The sequence below is a fragment of the Crinia signifera genome, chromosome 3, assembly GCF_055691185.1.
Source record: "Crinia signifera chromosome 3, ASM5569118v1, whole genome shotgun sequence".
Classification (NCBI taxonomy): Eukaryota; Metazoa; Chordata; class Amphibia; order Anura; family Myobatrachidae; genus Crinia; species Crinia signifera.
The window spans coordinates 108,115,226-108,135,144 of NC_139219.1; the positions used below are offsets into that span (position 1 = coordinate 108,115,226).

Here is a 19,919-nt window from a genome sequence, read left to right on the forward strand (position 1 = left end):
TCCACATTTAGTAGATCCTGAGATTCCTGCTTGGTTTCACACACTGATGTACACCTCTTTTAAGTTTCAAATAAAACACGTTTGGTTGTGTAGTGACAGAGATCTCGCCTGTAGAATTCTGGGAAAAAACACCGCCCAATGTGGGACTCGAACCCATGACCCTGAGATTAAGATTCTCATGCTCTACCGACTGAGCTAGCCAGGCTTGGTTACTGTGATTTGACAAAAAGGCCACTCAAGCCAAGGAGTGCAATACAAGCTATTAAAGTAGATCTAGGCTACAACATTCAGTACACTGAGATGCATGCTTGGTTTCACACATTGAGGAAAATGGGTAAGTAACCGTGAAGTGAAATGTGAAGCATTGGTTGTTCAGTGGTAGAATTCTCGCCTGCGGGAGGCCCGGGTTCGATTCCCGGCCAATGCAGTACTCAAGTTTTACTGAAATTATGGTATATTTTGTTAAAGAGTGTCTGGCTCTTTGCATTTTGGTGGTGCAGGTATAGAATTCCACATACAATAAATTAATGGTAGAATCTTGTGGTTTAGTGGTAGAATTCCCACCTGCCAAGAGAGAGGTCTGGATCTGAAAAGGGAATAAACACCAAACAAATGTTGTACTAAAAGCATATGACTCTTAGCTTGGGAGTTTTATTTCTATTGACTAAGCTGGCCAGGCTTTGTTACAGTGTTGTAGCATCAAGGCAAGGCAACGCTTGCTCTTCAATCTACACTATTAAACCAAAGCAAAGTTTCCACATTCAGTAGATCCTGATATTCCTGCATGGTTTCACCCACTGATGTACACCTGAAACAGCGATATATTTTGTTAAAGAGTGCCTGGCTCTTTGCATTTCGGTGGTGCAGGTATAGAATTTAACATACAATGATTTAGTGGTAGAATCTTGTGGTTTAGTGGTAGAATTCTCACCTGCCATGAGGTAGGCATGGATCTGAAAAGGGAATAAACACCACCCAATGTTGTACTAAAAGCATATGACTCTTAGCTTGGGAGTCTTATTCGCTATTGACTCAGATAGCTAGGCTTTTTTACAGTGTTATGGCATCATGGCAAGGCAAGGATTGCCCTTCAATTTATAAAACCAAAGCAAGGTTTCCACATTTAGTAGATCCTGAGATTCCTGCTTGGTTTCACACACTGATGTACACCTCTTTTAAGTTTCAAATAAAACACGTTTGGTTGTGTAGTGACAGAGATCTCGCCTGTAGAATTCTGGGAAAAAACACCGCCCAACGTGGGGCTCGAACCCACGACCCTGATATTAAGAGTCTCATGCTCTACCGACTGAGCTAGCCAGGCTTGGTTACTGTGATGTGACAAAAAGGCCACTCAAGCCAAGGAGTGCCCTACAAGCTATTAAAGTAAATCTAGGCTACCACATTCAGTACACTGAGATGCATGCTTGGTTTCACACATTGAGGAAAATGGGTAAGTAACCTTGAAGTAAAATGTGAAGCATTGGTTGTTCAGTGGTAGAATTCTCGCCTGCCACGCGGGAGGCCCGGGTTCGATTCCCGGCCAATGCAGTACTCAAGTTTTACTGAAATTATGGTATATTTTGTTAAAGAGTGTCTGGCTCTTTGCATTTTGGTGGTGCAGGTATATAATTCCACATACAATAAATTAATGGTAGAATCTTGTGGTTTAGTGGTAGAATTCCCACCTGCCAAGAGAGGTCTGGATCTGAAAAGGGAATAAACACCAAACAAATGTTGTACTAAAAGCATATGACTCTTAGCTTGGGAGTTTTATTTCTATTGACTAAGCTGGCCAGGCTTTGTTACAGTGTTGTAGCATCAAGGCAAGGCAACGCTTGCTCTTCAATCTACACTATTAAACCAAAGCAAAGTTTCCACATTCAGTAGATCCTGATATTCCTGCATGGTTTCACCCACTGATGTACACCTGAAACAGCGATATATTTTGTTAAAGAGTGCCTGGCTCTTTGCATTTTGGTGGTGCAGGTATAGAATTTAACATACAATGATTTAGTGGTAGAATCTTGTGGTTTAGTGGTAGAATTCTCGCCTGCCATGAGGGAGGCATGGATCTGAAAAGGGAATAAACACCACCCAATGTTGTGCTCAAAGCAAATGACTCTTAGATTTGGAGTCTTATTCGCTATTGACTCAGATAGCTAGGCTTTTTTACAGTGTTATGGCATCATGGCAAGGCAAGGATTGCCCTTCAATCTATAAAACCAAAGCTAGGTTTCCACATTTAGTAGATCCTGAGATTCCTGCTTGGTTTCACACACTGATGTACACCTCTTTTAAGTTTCAAATAAAACACGTTTGGTTGTGTAGTGACAGAGATCTCGCCTGTAGAATTCTGGGTAAAAACACCGCCCAACGTGGGGCTCGAACCCACGACCCTGAGATTAAGAGTCTCATGCTCTGCCGACTGAGCTAGCCAGGCTTGGTTATTGTGATGTGACAAAAAGGCCACTCAAGCCAAGGAGTGCCCTACAAGCTATTAAAGTAGATCTAGGCTACCACATTCAGTACACTGAGATGCATGCTTGGTTTCACACATTGAGGAAAATGGGTAAGTAACCTTGAAGTAAAATGTGAAGCATTGGTTGTTCAGTGGTAGAATTCTCGCCTGCCACGCGGGAGGCCAGGGTTCGATTCCCGGCCAATGCAGTACTGAAGTTTTACTGAAATTATGGTATATTTTGTTAAAGAGTGGCTGGCTCTTTGCATTTTGGTGGTGCAGGTATAGAATTCCACATACAATAAATTAATGGTAGAATCTTGTGGTTTAGTGGTAGAATTCCCACCTGCCAAGAGAGAGGTCTGGATCTGAAAAGGGAATAAACACCAAACAAATGTTGTACTAAAAGCATATGACTCTTAGCTTGGGAGTTTTATTTCTATTGACTAAGCTGGCCAGGCTTTGTTACAGTGTTGTAGCATCAAGGCAAGGCAACGCTTGCTCTTCAATCTAAACTACTAAACCAAAGCAAAGTTTCCACATTCAGTAGATCCTGATATTCCTGCATGGTTTCACCCACTGATGTACACCTGAAACAGCGATATATTTTGTTAAAGAGTGCCTGGCTCTTTGCATTTTGGTGGTGCAGGTATAGAATTTAACATACAATGATTTAGTGGTAGAATCTTGTGGTTTAGTGGTAGAATTCTCGCCTGTAACCGTGAAGTAAAATGTGAAACATTGGTTGTTCAGTGGTAGAATTCTCGCCTGCCACGCGGGAGGCCCGGGTTCGATTCCCAGCCAATGCAGTACTCAAGTTTTACTGAAATTATGGTATATTTTGTTAAAGAGTGTCTGGCTCTTTGCTTTTTGGTGGTGCAGGTATAGAATTCCACATACAATAAATTAATGGTAGAATCTTGTGGTTTAGTGGTAGAATTCCCACCTGCCAAGAGAGAGGTCTGTATCTGAAAAGGGAATAAACACCAAACAAATGTTGTACTAAAAGCATATGACTCTTAGCTTGGGAGTTTTATTTCTATTGACTAAGCTGGCCAGGCTTTGTTACAGTGTTGTAGCATCAAGGCAAGGCAACGCTTGCTCTTCAATCTACACTACTAAACCAAAGCAAAGTTTCCACATTCAGTAGATCCTGATATTCCTGCATGGTTTCACCCACTGATGTACACCTGAAACAGCGATATATTTTGTTAAATAGTGCATGGCTCTTTGCATTTTGGTGGTGCAGGCATAGAATTCAACATACAATGATTTAGTGGTAGAATCTTGTGGTTTAGTGGTAGAATTCTCGCCTGCCATGAGGGAGGCATGGATCTGAAAAGGGAATAAACACCACCCAATGTTGTGCTCAAAGCAAATGACTCTTAGATTTGGAGTCTTATTCGCTATTGACTCAGATAGCTAGGCTTTTTTACAGTGTTATGGCATCATGGCAAGGCAAGGATTGCCCTTCAATCTATAAAACCAAAGCAAGGTTTCCACATTTAGTAGATCCTGAGATTCCTGCTTGGTTTCACACACTGATGTACACCTCTTTTAAGTTTCAAATAAAACACGTTTGGTTGTGTAGTGACAGAGATCTCGCCTGTAGAATTCTGGGAAAAAACACCGCCCAATGTGGGACTCGAACCCATGACCCTGAGATTAAGATTCTCATGCTCTACCGACTGAGCTAGCCAGGCTTGGTTACTGTGATTTGACAAAAAGGCCACTCAAGCCAAGGAGTGCAATACAAGCTATTAAAGTAGATCTAGGCTACAACATTCAGTACACTGAGATGCATGCTTGGTTTCACACATTGAGGAAAATGGGTAAGTAACCGTGAAGTGAAATGTGAAGCATTGGTTGTTCAGTGGTAGAATTCTCGCCTGCGGGAGGCCCGGGTTCGATTCCCGGCCAATGCAGTACTCAAGTTTTACTGAAATTATGGTATATTTTGTTAAAGAGTGTCTGGCTCTTTGCATTTTGGTGGTGCAGGTATAGAATTCCACATACAATAAATTAATGGTAGAATCTTGTGGTTTAGTGGTAGAATTCCCACCTGCCAAGAGAGAGGTCTGGATCTGAAAAGGGAATAAACACCAAACAAATGTTGTACTAAAAGCATATGACTCTTAGCTTGGGAGTTTTATTTCTATTGACTAAGCTGGCCAGGCTTTGTTACAGTGTTGTAGCATCAAGGCAAGGCAACGCTTGCTCTTCAATCTACACTATTAAACCAAAGCAAAGTTTCCACATTCAGTAGATCCTGATATTCCTGCATGGTTTCACCCACTGATGTACACCTGAAACAGCGATATATTTTGTTAAAGAGTGCCTGGCTCTTTGCATTTCGGTGGTGCAGGTATAGAATTTAACATACAATGATTTAGTGGTAGAATCTTGTGGTTTAGTGGTAGAATTCTCACCTGCCATGAGGTAGGCATGGATCTGAAAAGGGAATAAACACCACCCAATGTTGTACTAAAAGCATATGACTCTTAGCTTGGGAGTCTTATTCGCTATTGACTCAGATAGCTAGGCTTTTTTACAGTGTTATGGCATCATGGCAAGGCAAGGATTGCCCTTCAATTTATAAAACCAAAGCAAGGTTTCCACATTTAGTAGATCCTGAGATTCCTGCTTGGTTTCACACACTGATGTACACCTCTTTTAAGTTTCAAATAAAACACGTTTGGTTGTGTAGTGACAGAGATCTCGCCTGTAGAATTCTGGGAAAAAACACCGCCCAACGTGGGGCTCGAACCCACGACCCTGATATTAAGAGTCTCATGCTCTACCGACTGAGCTAGCCAGGCTTGGTTACTGTGATGTGACAAAAAGGCCACTCAAGCCAAGGAGTGCCCTACAAGCTATTAAAGTAAATCTAGGCTACCACATTCAGTACACTGAGATGCATGCTTGGTTTCACACATTGAGGAAAATGGGTAAGTAACCTTGAAGTAAAATGTGAAGCATTGGTTGTTCAGTGGTAGAATTCTCGCCTGCCACGCGGGAGGCCCGGGTTCGATTCCCGGCCAATGCAGTACTCAAGTTTTACTGAAATTATGGTATATTTTGTTAAAGAGTGTCTGGCTCTTTGCATTTTGGTGGTGCAGGTATATAATTCCACATACAATAAATTAATGGTAGAATCTTGTGGTTTAGTGGTAGAATTCCCACCTGCCAAGAGAGGTCTGGATCTGAAAAGGGAATAAACACCAAACAAATGTTGTACTAAAAGCATATGACTCTTAGCTTGGGAGTTTTATTTCTATTGACTAAGCTGGCCAGGCTTTGTTACAGTGTTGTAGCATCAAGGCAAGGCAACGCTTGCTCTTCAATCTACACTATTAAACCAAAGCAAAGTTTCCACATTCAGTAGATCCTGATATTCCTGCATGGTTTCACCCACTGATGTACACCTGAAACAGCGATATATTTTGTTAAAGAGTGCCTGGCTCTTTGCATTTTGGTGGTGCAGGTATAGAATTTAACATACAATGATTTAGTGGTAGAATCTTGTGGTTTAGTGGTAGAATTCTCGCCTGCCATGAGGGAGGCATGGATCTGAAAAGGGAATAAACACCACCCAATGTTGTGCTCAAAGCAAATGACTCTTAGATTTGGAGTCTTATTCGCTATTGACTCAGATAGCTAGGCTTTTTTACAGTGTTATGGCATCATGGCAAGGCAAGGATTGCCCTTCAATTTATAAAACCAAAGCAAGGTTTCCACATTTAGTAGATCCTGAGATTCCTGCTTGGTTTCACACACTGATGTACACCTCTTTTAAGTTTCAAATAAAACATGTTTGGTTGTGTAGTGACAGAGATCTCGCCTGTAGAATTCTGGGAAAAAACACCGCCCAACGTGGGGCTCGAACCCACGACCCTGAGATGAAGAGTCTCATGCTCTACCGACTGAGCTAGCCAGGCTTGGTTACTGTTGTGTGACAAAAAGGCCACTCAAGCCAAGGAGTGCCCTACAAGCTATTAAAGTAGATCTAGGCTACCACATTCAGTACACTGAGATGCATGCTTGGTTTCACAAATTGAGGAAAATGGGTAAGTAACCGTGAAGTAAAATGTGAAACATTGGTTGTTCAGTGGTAGAATTCTCGCCTGCCACGCGGGAGGCCCGGGTTCGATTCCCGGCCAATGCAGTACTCAAGTTTTACTGAAATTATGGTATATTTTGTTAAAGAGTGTCTGGCTCTTTGCTTTTTGGTGGTGCAGGTATAGAATTCCACATACAATAAATTAATGGTAGAATCTTGTGGTTTAGTGGTAGAATTCCCACCTGCCAAGAGAGAGGTCTGGATCTGAAAAGGGAATAAACACCAAACAAATGTTGTACTAAAAGCATATGACTCTTAGCTTGGGAGTTTTATTTCTATTGACTAAGCTGGCCAGGCTTTGTTACAGTGTTGTAGCATCAAGGCAAGGCAACGCTTGCTCTTCAATCTACACTACTAAACCAAAGCAAAGTTTCCACATTCAGTAGATCCTGATATTCCTGCATGGTTTCACCCACTGATGTACACCTGAAACAGCGATATATTTTGTTAAATAGTGCATGGCTCTTTGCATTTTGGTGGTGCAGGCATAGAATACAACATACAATGATTTAGTGGTAGAATCTTGTGGTTTAGTGGTAGAATTCTCGCCTGCCATGAGGGAGGCATGGATCTGAAAAGGGAATAAACACCACCCAATGTTGTGCTCAAAGCAAATGACTCTTAGATTTGGAGTCTTATTCGCTATTGACTCAGATAGCTAGGCTTTTTTACAGTGTTATGGCATCATGGCAAGGCAAGGATTGCCCTTCAATCTATAAAACCAAAGCAAGGTTTCCACATTTAATAGATCCTGAGATTTCTGCTTGGTTTCACACACTGATGTACACCTCTTTTAAGTTTCAAATAAAACACGTTTGGTTGTGTAGTGACAGAGATCTCGCCTGTAGAATTCTGGGAAAAAACACCGCCCAATGTGGGGCTCGAACCCATGACCCTGAGATTAAGAGTCTCATGCTCTACCGACTGAGCTAGCCAGGCTTGGTTACTGTTGTGTGACAAAAAGGCCACTCAAGCCAAGGAGTGCCCTACAAGCTATTAAAGTAGATCTAGGCTACCACATTCAGTACACTGAGATGCATGCTTGGTTTCACACATTGAGGAAAATGGGTAAGTAACCGTGAAGTAAAATGTGAAACATTGGTTGTTCAGTGGTAGAATTCTCGCCTGCCACGCGGGAGGCCCGGGTTCGATTCCCGGCCAATGCAGTACTCAAGTTTTACTGAAATTATGGTATATTTTGTTAAAGAGTGTCTGGCTCTTTGCTTTTTGGTGGTGCAGGTATAGAATTCCACATACAATAAATTAATGGTAGAATCTTGTGGTTTAGTGGTAGAATTCCCACCTGCCAAGAGAGAGGTCTGGATCTGAAAAGGGAATAAACACCAAACAAATGTTGTACTAAAAGCATATGACTCTTAGCTTGGGAGTTTTATTTCTATTGACTAAGCTGGCCAGGCTTTGTTACAGTGTTGTAGCATCAAGGCAAGGCAACGCTTGCTCTTCAATCTACACTACTAAACCAAAGCAAAGTTTCCACATTCAGTAGATCCTGATATTCCTGCATGGTTTCACCCACTGATGTACACCTGAAACAGCGATATATTTTGTTAAATAGTGCATGGCTCTTTGCATTTTGGTGGTGCAGGCATAGAATACAACATACAATGATTTAGTGGTAGAATCTTGTGGTTTAGTGGTAGAATTCTCGCCTGCCATGAGGGAGGCATGGATCTGAAAAGGGAATAAACACCACCCAATGTTGTGCTCAAAGCAAATGACTCTTAGATTTGGAGTCTTATTCGCTATTGACTCAGATAGCTAGGCTTTTTTACAGTGTTATGGCATCATGGCAAGGCAAGGATTGCCCTTCAATCTATAAAACCAAAGCAAGGTTTCCACATTTAATAGATCCTGAGATTTCTGCTTGGTTTCACACACTGATGTACACCTCTTTTAAGTTTCAAATAAAACACGTTTGGTTGTGTAGTGACAGAGATCTCGCCTGTAGAATTCTGGGAAAAAACACCGCCCAATGTGGGGCTCGAACCCATGACCCTGAGATTAAGAGTCTCATGCTCTACCGACTGAGCTAGCCAGGCTTGGTTACTGTGATTTGACAAAAAGGCCACTCAAGCCAAGGAGTGCAATACAAGCTATTAAAGTAGATCTAGGCTACCACATTCAGTACACTGAGATGCATGCTTGGTTTCACACATTGAGGAAAATGGGTAAGTAACCGTGAAGTAAAATGTGAAGCATTGGTTGTTCAGTGGTAGAATTCTCGCTTGCCACGCGGGAGGCCCGGGTTCGATTCCCGGCCAATGCAGTACTCAAGTTTTACTGAAATTATGGTATATTTTGTTAAAGAGTGTCTGGCTCTTTGCATTTTGGTGGTGCAGGTATAGAATTCCACATACAATAAATTAATGATAGAATCTTGTGGTTTAGTGGTAGAATTCCCACCTGCCAAGAGAGAGGTCTGGATCTGAAAAGGGAATAAACGCCAAACAAATGTTGTACTAAAAGCATATGACTCTTAGCTTGGGAGTTTTATTTCTATTAACTAAGCTGGCCAGGCTTTGTTACAGTGTTGTAGCATCAAGGCAAGGCAACGCTTGCTCTTCAATCTACACTATTAAACCAAAGCAAAGTTTCCACATTCAGTAGATCCTGATATTCCTGCATGGTTTCACCCACTGATGTACACCTGAAACAGTGATATATTTTGTTAAAGAGTGCCTGGCTCTTTGCATTTTGGTGGTGCAGGTATAGAATTTAACATACAATGATTTAGTGGTAGAATCTTGTGGTTTAGTGGTAGAATTATCGCCTGCCATGAGGGAGGCATGGATCTGAAAAGGGAATAAACACCACCCAATGTTGTGCTCAAAGCAAATGACTCTTAGATTTGGAGTCTTATTCGCTATTGACTCAGATAGCTAGGCTTTTTTACAGTGTTATGGCATCATGGCAAGGCAAGGATTGCCCTTCAATTTATAAAACCAAAGCAAGGTTTCCACATTTAGTAGATCCTGAGATTCCTGCTTGGTTTCACACACTGATGTACACCTCTTTTAAGTTTCAAATAAAACACGTTTGGTTGTGTAGTGACAGAGATCTCGCCTGTAGAATTCTGGGAAAAAACACCGCCCAACGTGGGGCTCGAACCCACGACCATGAGATTAAGAGTCTCATGCTCTACCGACTGAGCTAGCCAGGCTTGGTTACTGTTGTGTGACAAAAAGGCCACTCAAGCCAAGGAGTGCCCTACAAGCTATTAAAGTAGATCTAGGCTACCACATTCAGTACACTGAGATGCATGCTTGGTTTCACAAATTGAGGAAAATGGGTAAGTAACCGTGAAGTGAAATGTGAAGCATTGGTTGTTCAGTGGTAGAATTCTCGCCTGCGGGAGGCCCGGGTTCGATTCCCGGCCAATGCAGTACTCAAGTTTTACTGAAATTATGGTATATTTTGTTAAAGAGTGTCTGGCTCTTTGCATTTTGGTGGTGCAGGTATAGAATTCCACATACAATAAATTAATGGTAGAATCTTGTGGTTTAGTGGTAGAATTCCCACCTGCCAAGAGAGAGGTCTGGATCTGAAAAGGGAATAAACACCAAACAAATGTTGTACTAAAAGCATATGACTCTTAGCTTGGGAGTTTTATTTCTATTGACTAAGCTGGCCAGGCTTTGTTACAGTGTTGTAGCATCAAGGCAAGGCAACGCTTGCTCTTCAATCTACACTATTAAACCAAAGCAAAGTTTCCACATTCAGTAGATCCTGATATTCCTGCATGGTTTCACCCACTGATGTACACCTGAAACAGCGATATATTTTGTTAAAGAGTGCCTGGCTCTTTGCATTTCGGTGGTGCAGGTATAGAATTTAACATACAAAGATTTAGTGGTAGAATCTTGTGGTTTAGTGGTAGAATTCTCGCCTGCCATGAGGGAGGCATGGATCTGAAAAGGGAATAAACACCACCCAATGTTGTACTAAAAGCATATGACTCTTAGCTTGGGAGTCTTATTCGCTACTGACTCAGATAGCTAGGCTTTTTTACAGTGTTATGGCATCATGGCAAGGCAAGGATTGCCCTTCAATTTATAAAACCAAAGCAAGGTTTCCACATTTAGTAGATCCTGAGATTCCTGCTTGGTTTCACACACTGATGTACACCTCTTTTAAGTTTCAAATAAAACACGTTTGGTTGTGTAGTGACAGAGATCTCGCCTGTAGAATTCTGGGAAAAAACACCGCCTAACGTGGGGCTCGAACCCACGACCCTGATATTAAGAGTCTCATGCTCTACCGACTGAGCTAGCCAGGCTTGGTTACTGTGATGTGACAAAAAGGCCACTCAAGCCAAGGAGTGCCCTACAAGCTATTAAAGTAGATCTAGGCTACCACATTCAGTACACTGAGATGCATGCTTGGTTTCACACATTGAGGAAAATGGGTAAGTAACCTTGAAGTAAAATGTATAGCATTGGTTGTTCAGTGGTAGAATTCTCGCCTGCCACGCGGGAGGCCCGGGTTCGATTCCCGGCCAATGCAGTACTCAAGTTTTACTGAAATTATGGTATATTTTGTTAAAGAGTGTCTGGCTCTTTGCATTTTGGTGGTGCAGGTATAGAATTCCACATACAATAAATTAATGGTAGAATCTTGTGGTTTAGTGGTAGAATTCCCACCTGCCAAGAGAGGTCTGGATCTGAAAAGGGAATAAACACCAAACAAATGTTGTACTAAAAGCATATGACTCTTAGCTTGGGAGTTTTATTTCTATTGACTAAGCTGGCCAGGCTTTGTTACAGTGTTGTAGCATCAAGGCAAGGCAACGCTTGCTCTTCAATCTACACTATTAAACCAAAGCAAAGTTTCCACATTCAGTAGATCCTGATATTCCTGCATGGTTTCACCCACTGATGTACACCTGAAACAGCGATATATTTTGTTAAAGAGTGCCTGGCTCTTTGCATTTTGGTGGTGCAGGTATAGAATTTAACATACAATGATTTAGTGGTAGAATCTTGTGGTTTAGTGGTAGAATTCTCGCCTGCCATGAGGGAGGCATGGATCTAAAAAGGGAATAAACACCACCCAATGTTGTGCTCAAAGCAAATGACTCTTAGATTTGGAGTCTTATTCGCTATTGACTCAGATAGCTAGGCTTTTTTACAGTGTTATGGCATCATGGCAAGGCAAGGATTGCCCTTCAATTTATAAAACCAAAGCAAGGTTTCCACATTTAGTAGATCCTGAGATTCCTGCTTGGTTTCACACACTGATGTACACCTCTTTTAAGTTTCAAATAAAACACGTTTGGTTGTGTAGTGACAGAGATCTCGCCTGTAGAATTCTGGGAAAAAACACCGGCCAACGTGGGGCTCGAACCCACGACCCTGAGATTAAGAGTCTCATGCTCTACCGACTGAGCTAGCCAGGCTTGGTTACTGTGATGTGACAAAAAGGCCACTCAAGCCAAGGAGTGCCCTACAAGCTATTAAAGTAGATCTAGGCTACCACATTCAGTACACTGAGATGCATGCTTGGTTTCACAAATTGAGAAAAATGGGTAAGTAACCGTGAAGTAAAATGTGAAGCATTGGTTGTTCAGTGGTAGAATTCTCGCCTGCCACGCGGGAGGCCCGGGTTCGATTCCCGGCCAATGCAGTATTCAAGTTTTACTGAAATTATGGTATATTTTGTTAAAGAGTGTCTGGCTCTTTGCTTTTTGGTGGTGCAGGTATAGAATTCCACATACAATAAATTAATGTTAGAATCTTGTGGTTTAGTGGTAGAATTCCCACCTGCCAAGAGAGAGGTCTGGATCTGAAAAGGGAATAAACACCAAACAAATGTTGTACTAAAAGCATATGACTCTTAGCTTGGGAGTTTTATTTCTATTGACTAAGCTGGCCAGGCTTTGTTACAGTGTTGTAGCATCAAGGCAAGGCAACGCTTGCTCTTCAATCTACACTATTAAACCAAAGCAAAGTTTCCACATTCAGTAGATCCTGATATTCCTGCATGGTTTCACCCACTGATGTACACCTGAAACAGCGATATATTTTGTTAAAGAGTGCCTGGCTCTTTGCATTTTGGTGGTGCAGGTATAGAATTTAACATACAATGATTTAGTGGTAGAATCTTGTGGTTTAGTGGTAGAATTCTCGCCTGTCATGAGGGAGGCATGGATCTGAAAAGGGAATAAACACCACCCAATGTTGTGCTCAAAGCAAATGACTCTTAGATTTGGAGTCTTATTCGCTATTGACTCAGATAGCTAGGCTTTTTTACAGTGTTATGGCATCATGGCAAGGCAAGGATTGCCCTTCAATTTATAAAACCAAAGCAAGGTTTCCACATTTAGTAGATCCTGAGATTCCTGCTTGGTTTCACACACTGATGTACACCTCTTTTAAGTTTCAAATAAAACACGTTTGGTTGTGTAGTGACAGAGATCTCGCCTGTAGAATTCTGGGAAAAAACACCGCCCAACGTGGGGCTCGAACCCACGACCCTGAGATTAAGAGTCTCATGCTCTACCGACTGAGCTAGCCAGGCTTGGTTACTGTGATGTGACAAAAAGGCCACTCAAGCCAAGGAGTGCCCTACAAGCTATTAAAGTAGATCTAGGCTACCACATTCAGTACACTGAGATGCATGCTTGGTTTCACAAATTGAGAAAAATGGGTAAGTAACCGTGAAGTAAAATGTGAAGCATTGGTTGTTCAGTGGTAGAATTCTCGCCTGCCACGCGGGAGGCCCGGGTTCGATTCCCGGCCAATGCAGTATTCAAGTTTTACTGAAATTATGGTATATTTTGTTAAAGAGTGTCTGGCTCTTTGCTTTTTGGTGGTGCAGGTATAGAATTCCACATACAATAAATTAATGTTAGAATCTTGTGGTTTAGTGGTAGAATTCCCACCTGCCAAGAGAGAGGTCTGGATCTGAAAAGGGAATAAACACCAAACAAATGTTGTACTAAAAGCATATGACTCTTAGCTTGGGAGTTTTATTTCTATTGACTAAGCTGGCCAGGCTTTGTTACAGTGTTGTAGCATCAAGGCAAGGCAACGCTTGCTCTTCAATCTACACTATTAAACCAAAGCAAAGTTTCCACATTCAGAAGATCCTGATATTCCTGCATGGTTTCACCCACTGATGTACACCTGAAACAGCGATATATTTTGTTAAAGAGTGCCTGGCTCTTTGCATTTTGGTGGTGCAGGTATAGAATTTAACATACAATGATTTAGTGGTAGAATCTTGTGGTTTAGTGGTAGAATTCTCGCCTGCCATGAGGGAGGCATGGATCTGAAAAGGGAATAAACACCACCCAATGTTGTGCTCAAAGCAAATGACTCTTAGATTTGGAGTCTTATTCGCTATTGACTCAGATAGCTAGGCTTTTTTACAGTGTTATGGCATCATGGCAAGGCAAGGATTGCCCTTCAATTTATAAAACCAAAGCAAGGTTTCCACATTTAGTAGATCCTGAGATTCCTGCTTGGTTTCACACACTGATGTACACCTCTTTTAAGTTTCAAATAAAACACGTTTGGTTGTGTAGTGACAGAGATCTCGCCTGTAGAATTCTGGGAAAAAACACCGCCCAACGTGGGGCTCGAACCCACGACCCTGAGATTAAGAGTCTCATGCTCTACCGACTGAGCTAGCCAGGCTTGGTTACTGTGATGTGACAAAAAGGCCACTCAAGCCAAGGAGTGCCCTACAAGCTATTAAAGTAGATCTAGGCTACCACATTCAGTACACTGAGATGCATGCTTGGTTTCACAAATTGAGAAAAATGGGTAAGTAACCGTGAAGTAAAATGTGAAGCATTGGTTGTTCAGTGGTAGAATTCTCGCCTGCGGGAGGCCCGGGTTCGATTCCCGGCCAATGCAGTACTCAAGTTTTACTGAAATTATGGTATATTTTGTTAAAGAGTGTCTGGCTCTTTGCATTTTGGTGGTGCAGGTATAGAATTCCACATACAATAAATTAATGGTAGAATCTTGTGGTTTAGTGGTAGAATTCCCACCTGCCAAGAGAGAGGTCTGGATCTGAAAAGGGAATAAACACCAAACAAATGTTGTACTAAAAGCATATGACTCTTAGCTTGGGAGTTTTATTTCTATTGACTAAGCTGGCCAGGCTTTGTTACAGTGTTGTAGCATCAAGGCAAGGCAACGCTTGCTCTTCAATCTACACTATTAAACCAAAGCAAAGTTTCCACATTCAGTAGATCCTGATATTCCTGCATGGTTTCACCCACTGATGTACACCTGAAACAGCGATATATTTTGTTAAAGAGTGCCTGGCTCTTTGCATTTCGGTGGTGCAGGTATAGAATTTAACATACAATGATTTAGTGGTAGAATCTTGTGGTTTAGTGGTAGAATTCTCGCCTGCCATGAGGGAGGCATGGATCTGAAAAGGGAATAAACACCACCCAATGTTGTACTAAAAGCATATGACTCTTAGCTTGGGAGTCTTATTCGCTTAGGAGTCTTATTCGCTATTGACTCAGATAGCTAGGCTTTTTTACAGTGTTATGGCATCATGGCAAGGCAAGGATTGCCCTTCAATTTATAAAACCAAAGCAAGGTTTCCACATTTAGTAGATCCTGAGATTCCTGCTTGGTTTCACACACTGATGTACACCTCTTTTAAGTTTCAAATAAAACACGTTTGGTTGTGTAGTGACAGAGATCTCGCCTGTAGAATTCTGGGAAAAAACACCGCCCAACGTGGGGCTCGAACCCACGACCCTGATATTAAGAGTCTCATGCTCTACCGACTCAGCTAGCCAGGCTTGGTTACTGTGATGTGACAAAAAGGCCACTCAAGCCAAGGAGTGCCCTACAAGCTATTAAAGTAGATCTAGGCTACCACATTCAGTACACTGAGATGCATGCTTGGTTTCACACATTGAGGAAAATGGGTAAGTAACCTTGAAGTAAAATGTGAAGCATTGGTTGTTCAGTGGTAGAATTCTCGCCTGCCACGCGGGAGGCCCGGGTTCGATTCCCGGCCAATGCAGTACTCAAGTTTTACTGAAATTATGGTATATTTTGTTAAAGAGTGTCTGGCTCTTTGCATTTTGGTGGTGCAGGTATAGAATTCCACATACAATAAATTAATGGTAGAATCTTGTGGTTTAGTGGTAGAATTCCCACCTGCCAAGAGAGGTCTGGATCTGAAAAGGGAATAAACACCAAACAAATGTTGTACTAAAAGCATATGACTCTTAGCTTGGGAGTTTTATTTCTATTGACTAAGCTGGCCAGGCTTTGTTACAGTGTTGTAGCATCAAGGCAAGGCAACGCTTGCTCTTCAATCTACACTATTAAACCAAAGCAAAGTTTCCACATTCAGTAGATCCTGATATTCCTGCATGGTTTCACCCACTGATGTACACCTGAAACAGCGATATATTTTGTTAAAGAGTGCCTGGCTCTTTGCATTTTGGTGGTGCAGGTATAGAATTTAACATACAATGATTTAGTGGTAGAATCTTGTGGTTTAGTGGTAGAATTCTCGCCTGCCATGAGGGAGGCATGGATCTGAAAAGGGAATAAACACCACCCAATGTTGTGCTCAAAGCAAATGACTCTTAGATTTGGAGTCTTATTCGCTATTGACTCAGATAGCTAGGCTTTTTTACAGTGTTATGGCATCATGGCAAGGCAAGGATTGCCCTTCAATTTATAAAACCAAAGCAAGGTTTCCACATTTAGTAGATCCTGAGATTCCTGCTTGGTTTCACACACTGATGTACACCTCTTTTAAGTTTCAAATAAAACATGTTTGGTTGTGTAGTGACAGAGATCTCGCCTGTAGAATTCTGGGAAAAAACACCGCCCAACGTGGGGCTCGAACCCACGACCCTGAGATGAAGAGTCTCATGCTCTACCGACTGAGCTAGCCAGGCTTGGTTACTGTTGTGTGACAAAAAGGCCACTCAAGCCAAGGAGTGCCCTACAAGCTATTAAAGTAGATCTAGGCTACCACATTCAGTACACTGAGATGCATGCTTGGTTTCACCCACTGATGTACACCTGAAACAGCGATATATTTTGTTAAAGAGTGCCTGGCTCTTTGCTTTTTGGTGGTGCAGGTATAGAATTCCACATACAATAAATTAATGTTAGAATCTTGTGGTTTAGTGGTAGAATTCCCACCTGCCAAGAGAGAGGTCTGGATCTGAAAAGGGAAAAAAAAACAAAAACAAATGTTGTACTAAAAGCATATGACTCTTAGCTTGGGAGTTTTATTTCTATTGACTAAGCTGGCCAGGCTTTGTTACAGTGTTGTAGCATCAAGGCAAGGCAACGCTTGCTCTTCAATCTACACTACTAAACCAAAGCAAAGTTTCCACATTCAGTAGATCCTGATATTCCTGCATGGTTTCACCCACTGATGTACACCTGAAACAGCGATATATTTTGTTAAATAGTGCATGGCTCTTTGCATTTTGGTGGTGCAGGCATAGAATACAACATACAATGATTTAGTGGTAGAATCTTGTGGTTTAGTGGTAGAATTCTCGCCTGCCATGAGGGAGGCATGGATCTGAAAAGGGAATAAACACCACCCAATGTTGTGCTCAAACCCATGACCCTGAGATTAAGAGTCTCATGCTCTACCGACTGAGCTAGCCAGGCTTGGTTACTGTGATTTGACAAAAAGGCCACTCAAGCCAAGGAGTGCAATACAAGCTATTAAAGTAGATCTAGGCTACCACATTCAGTACACTGAGATGCATGCTTGGTTTCACACATTGAGGAAAATGGGTAAGTAACCGTGAAGTAAAATGTGAAGCATTGGTTGTTCAGTGGTAGAATTCTCGCTTGCCACGCGGGAGGCCCGGGTTCGATTCCCGGCCAATGCAGTACTCAAGTTTTACTGAAATTATGGTATATTTTGTTAAAGAGTGTCTGGCTCTTTGCATTTTGGTGGTGCAGGTATAGAATTCCACATACAATAAATTAATGGTAGAATCTTGTGGTTTAGTGGTAGAATTCCCACCTGCCAAGAGAGAGGTCTGGATCTGAAAAGGGAATAAACGCCAAACAAATGTTGTACTAAAAGCATATGACTCTTAGCTTGGGAGTTTTATTTCTATTGACTAAGCTGGCCAGGCTTTGTTACAGTGTTGTAGCATCAAGGCAAGGCAACGCTTGCTCTTCAATCTACACTATTAAACCAAAGTGTCCACATTCAGTAGATCCTGATATTCCTGCATGGTTTCACCCACTGATGTACACCTGAAACAGTGATATATTTTGTTAAAGAGTGCCTGGCTCTTTGCATTTTGGTGGTGCAGGTATAGAATTTAACATACAATGATTTAGTGGTAGAATCTTGTGGTTTAGTGGTAGAATTATCGCCTGCCATGAGGGAGGCATGGATCTGAAAAGGGAATAAACACCACCCAATGTTGTGCTCAAAGCAAATGACTCTTAGATTTGGAGTCTTATTCGCTATTGACTCAGATAGCTAGGCTTTTTTACAGTGTTATGGCATCATGGCAAGGCAAGGATTGCCCTTCAATTTATAAAACCAAAGCAAGGTTTCCACATTTAGTAGATCCTGAGATTCCTGCTTGGTTTCACACACTGATGTACACCTCTTTTTTAAGTTTCAAATAAAACACGTTTGGTTGTGTAGTGACAGAGATCTCGCCTGTAGAATTCTGGGAAAAAACACCGCCCAACGTGGGGCTCGAACCCACGACACTGAGATTAAGAGTCTCATGCTCTACCGACTGAGCTAGCCAGGCTTGGTTACTGTTGTGTGACAAAAAGGCCACTCAAGCCAAGGAGTGCCCTACAAGCTATTAAAGTAGATCTAGGCTACCACATTCAGTACACTGAGATGCATGCTTGGTTTCACAAATTGAGGAAAATGGGTAAGTAACTGTGAAGTAAAATGTGAAGCATTGGTTGTTCAGTGGTAGAATTCTCGCCTGCCACGCGGGAGGCCCGGGTTCGATTCCCGGCCAATGCAGTACTCAAGTTTTACTGAAATTATGGTATATTTTGTTAAAGAGTGTCTGGCTCTTTGCATTTTGGTGGTGCAGGTATAGAATTCCACATACAATAAATTAATGGTAGAATCTTGTGGTTTAGTGGTAGAATTCCCACCTGCCAAGAGAGAGGTCTGGATCTGAAAAGGGAATAAACACCAAACAAATGTTGTACTAAAAGCATATGACTCTTAGCTTGGGAGTTTTACTTCTATTGACTAAGCTGGCCAGGCTTTGTTACAGTGTTGTAGCATCAAGGCAATGCAACGCCTGCTCTTCAATCTACACTATTAAACCAAAGCAAAGTTTCCACATTCAGTAGATCCTGATTTTCCTGCATGGTTTCACCCACTGATGTACACCTGAAACAGCGATATATTTTGTTAAAGAGTGCCTGGCTCTTTGCATTTTGGTGGTGCAGGTATAGAATTTAACATACAATGATTTAGTGGTAGAATCTTGTGGTTTAGTGGTAGAATTCTCGCCTGCCATGAGGGAGGCATGGATCTGAAAAGGGAATAAACACCACCCAATGTTGTGCTCAAAGCAAATGACTCTTAGATTTGGAGTCTTATTCGCTATTGACTCAGATAGCTAGGCTTTTTTACAGTGTTATGGCATCATGGCAAGGCAAGGATTGCCCTTCAATTTATAAAACCAAAGCAAGGTTTCCACATTTAGTAGATCCTGAGATTCCTGCTTGGTTTCACACACTGATGTACACCTCTTTTAAGTTTCAAATAAAACATGTTTGGTTGTGTAGTGACAGAGATCTCGCCTGTAGAATTCTGGGAAAAAACACCGCCCAACGTGGGGCTCGAACCCACGACCCTGAGATGAAGAGTCTCATGCTCTACCGACTGAGCTAGCCAGGCTTGGTTACTGTTGTGTGACAAAAAGGCCACTCAAGCCAAGGAGTGCCCTACAAGCTATTAAAGTAGATCTAGGCTACCACATTTAGTACACTGAGATGCATGCTTGGTTTCACAAATTGAGGAAAATGGGTAAGTAACCGTGAAGTAAAATGTGAAACATTGGTTGTTCAGTGGTAGAATTCTCGCCTGCCACGCGGGAGGCCCGGGTTCGATTCCCGGCCAATGCAGTACTCAAGTTTTACTGAAATTATGGTATATTTTGTTAAAGAGTGTCTGGCTCTTTGCTTTTTGGTGGTGCAGGTATAGAATTCCACATACAATAAATTAATGGTAGAATCTTGTGGTTTAGTGGTAGAATTCCCACCTGCCAAGAGAGAGGTCTGGATCTGAAAAGGGAATAAACACCAAACAAATGTTGTACTAAAAGCATATGACTCTTAGCTTGGGAGTTTTATTTCT

At 41.9% G+C, this 19,919-nt stretch overlaps 10 non-coding genes across 10 annotated transcripts; 7 read left to right on the plus strand and 3 right to left on the minus strand.

The window, feature by feature from the left end:
• The first annotated feature begins 1,477 nt into the window (after positions 1 to 1,477).
• On the plus strand, positions 1,478 to 1,548 carry TRNAG-GCC (transfer RNA glycine (anticodon GCC)). The gene has a single exon. It is a non-coding gene; the product is annotated as a tRNA-Gly (tRNA).
• Positions 1,549 to 5,433: 3,885 nt separating this feature from the next.
• TRNAG-GCC (transfer RNA glycine (anticodon GCC)) lies at positions 5,434 to 5,504 on the plus strand. Its single transcript has one exon. It is a non-coding gene; the product is annotated as a tRNA-Gly (tRNA).
• Positions 5,505 to 9,686: 4,182 nt separating this feature from the next.
• Positions 9,687 to 9,759, minus strand: TRNAK-CUU (transfer RNA lysine (anticodon CUU)). The gene has a single exon. It is a non-coding gene; the product is annotated as a tRNA-Lys (tRNA).
• Positions 9,760 to 11,031: 1,272 nt separating this feature from the next.
• Positions 11,032 to 11,102, plus strand: TRNAG-GCC (transfer RNA glycine (anticodon GCC)). The gene has a single exon. It is a non-coding gene; the product is annotated as a tRNA-Gly (tRNA).
• A 1,048-nt stretch (positions 11,103 to 12,150) lies between these two features.
• On the plus strand, positions 12,151 to 12,221 carry TRNAG-GCC (transfer RNA glycine (anticodon GCC)). The gene has a single exon. It is a non-coding gene; the product is annotated as a tRNA-Gly (tRNA).
• An 821-nt stretch (positions 12,222 to 13,042) lies between these two features.
• TRNAK-CUU (transfer RNA lysine (anticodon CUU)) lies at positions 13,043 to 13,115 on the minus strand. The gene has a single exon. It is a non-coding gene; the product is annotated as a tRNA-Lys (tRNA).
• A 156-nt stretch (positions 13,116 to 13,271) lies between these two features.
• On the plus strand, positions 13,272 to 13,342 carry TRNAG-GCC (transfer RNA glycine (anticodon GCC)). Its single transcript has one exon. It is a non-coding gene; the product is annotated as a tRNA-Gly (tRNA).
• Positions 13,343 to 14,163: 821 nt separating this feature from the next.
• On the minus strand, positions 14,164 to 14,236 carry TRNAK-CUU (transfer RNA lysine (anticodon CUU)). The gene has a single exon. It is a non-coding gene; the product is annotated as a tRNA-Lys (tRNA).
• A 1,289-nt stretch (positions 14,237 to 15,525) lies between these two features.
• On the plus strand, positions 15,526 to 15,596 carry TRNAG-GCC (transfer RNA glycine (anticodon GCC)). Its single transcript has one exon. It is a non-coding gene; the product is annotated as a tRNA-Gly (tRNA).
• Positions 15,597 to 18,495: 2,899 nt separating this feature from the next.
• TRNAG-GCC (transfer RNA glycine (anticodon GCC)) lies at positions 18,496 to 18,566 on the plus strand. Its single transcript has one exon. It is a non-coding gene; the product is annotated as a tRNA-Gly (tRNA).
• Positions 18,567 to 19,919: the final 1,353 nt, after the last annotated feature.